This window comes from Penaeus chinensis, chromosome 9 (genome assembly GCF_019202785.1).
Source record: "Penaeus chinensis breed Huanghai No. 1 chromosome 9, ASM1920278v2, whole genome shotgun sequence".
Taxonomy (NCBI): domain Eukaryota; kingdom Metazoa; phylum Arthropoda; class Malacostraca; order Decapoda; family Penaeidae; genus Penaeus; species Penaeus chinensis.
In genome coordinates this window covers 8,580,735-8,583,234 of record NC_061827.1, presented here as the reverse complement: position 1 = coordinate 8,583,234, position 2,500 = coordinate 8,580,735, and positions in this window count along the sequence as shown.

Here is a 2,500-nt window from a genome sequence, read left to right as displayed (position 1 = left end):
AGGACGCAGAATGTTGGATCATAATCAGCAACAAAAAGAAAAATGCAAATGTTCCTTCCCCATTTCCCCAGGTATATTTTCTAGTTTATTGGCGTTTATTTTGTGTGTGTTTTCTTTTTCTTCTTCTTTTTTAGTATGCGGGGGAATTGGCTGATGGGAGCAACAAGCGATACGAGACAGAAACATCGGATAACAGGTGACCAAAAGCTTAACTGTGTTTTTCTCGAAACAGTTTTTCTTCCTTTGACTTCCTACGAGTAAAAACGGTTTAAGCGATTTATTTGCAAATTAGAGGAAGTAATGCATACGTATGTGGGTTTAGAGGAATGAAACAATAATTTTAGAAATCGACTTGCCTTTAGAGTAACTTGAGCTACATGGACTAGGGCAGGAAACATTTTCTGTGAATGTGAAGTCATTTCATATCGTTTTATTTACCTATACACCATTCATACTAGCTACTGCCACACCAACCAATTTTTAACTTTTTATATCGATAAGGTAAGAGAGGTCTATAACCTAGTCCTATATTTTTTTCAAAGAATTGTAGCATTAGTTGTGTGACCAACAATACAGAATTCAGCTACCACCCTATTGTAGGAAGGGATACTCCTGCATTTCTTGTTTTCTTTACTTATATTTTTTTGCTTTCACCATTGCTTATTACAATTCAGACCCCAGCAGACCTTCAGTGGTCAGGGGGTGCTAAGAATCTCCAGGTTTTTGATAACTGAGTTCTTTCTCAATTTTATGGTCTTGTAGTTTTTCTGTGAAATTACTGCTTTGATTGTCGGGTGATATCGAATTTAATCCTGGCCCTAACCGTCCAAAGTATTGCAACTTACTTTTTAGTAATATTCGTGGATTTCACACGAAGTTGCAGGTATCTGAACAAAATTTGACATTATTTGTTGCTAAATGACAGGAAATGATGCTTTAATTTCATAGGTGTTTTTAATGCTCCCCACCGAGACTGATGTGAGAGGGGTAATTAATATAGAGTTTATCGCACCAATAGGTTCTTCTGACCACCGTAATCTAGCCTGTGAGATCCAATACCAGATTTAACTCTATCTAACACAGGTCTTCTTGAAGTCTAGAATTATTGGGATGGTGTCTATCATGCTTTTGATAGCATTGTTTGTCGAGATGTTTATAATGTTCATGTCCTGTTAATGATCTGACAATTTTGGTCGGACATCATAACAAGGTTTTTACCCAGCAAAATTCTTAAATCTCGTTCAAGTGATAAAGCATGGTTTAATGAACGATATCACCAGGCTTTTACGGACAAACCTACTATTTACATATCAGGTCTGCTAACAGCACTCGTCCTTGGTGGGGGGAATTATGTTGCTCTGCGAAATACAGCAATTAATGTTCATAAGGAGGCTAAATCTGAATATATTACTCATCTGAAATAAGTTCTCTCTGAAGCGTCACAGCCTTATAAATGGCGGTCAGCTCTTGAAGCATTTCTGTTTGGTGTTGGTCTTTACCTACTGACTATAAGCCCAATTTAGTTAGAACAATTATTACACACACACACATACTCTGTGAGTGTGTGACGAAAAGAAAGGTAGAGGAGACTTCCAAGATTCCGTCAAAATATCTTAACTGTTGGTTTCACTGAGTGATATGAAATTACAGTACTGTTTATCGTTAAGCATTGCACATTCAAGATATAAAACATTAAAATTGTTCTTGTAGAAAATAAATTTCTAATATACACTTACAAGTGATAAAAGGAAAGATAAACTAATGAATATATATATATATATATATATATATATATATATATATATATATATATATATTGGACATTGCCAGAGTTCCGGAAATAATACCCTGGTTTGTCCTCATCACTTCGTCAGAAATGATGAATTCAAAGAATAAAAATCAAAAGTAAACACACGACCTATTTACGAATGTAATGAAGTAAGTTACATCGGTATCTCTATATCAGACTTTTAAAATTCTCATAAAGTATATGGTCTACTTACATTAGTGTTAATTCACAATTAGGTTTGTCACCGTCAAAGCAGAGATTACTATATTTTTATCGTTAACCTTGTCCAAACTAGACGGAAAAAAAGTTGTTTGACTTTTGGTCACATGGACATGAGTAGAATTACCAATAGCATTCTGTTAAGGGAAACAAAAATACCCGACACTGCCTTCGCTAGGAAGAAGAGGCAATATAGGTTCACTTCATAGGGAAAAAGAAGAAACACTACTTTCAGCTTATTTTTTTCTCCGTAGATCGACTATGTGTTACTGCAAAAAAATAACATACTTGACCCAGTTAGCGTTATAATATTCTCACAAATTAGCCTTATTCCTCACCACTTAACTTTTTATGAGGATATGTGTAATGAGAGCCTCATTAGCATATAGTAACGTATTTCTTCCATTGGTTTCTTGATAAAGGAGGTAATATAGCCACATTACCCGTCTCCTTCGTCTTCGGAATAAAGTGAAATAGATCTAAGGCAAGAGT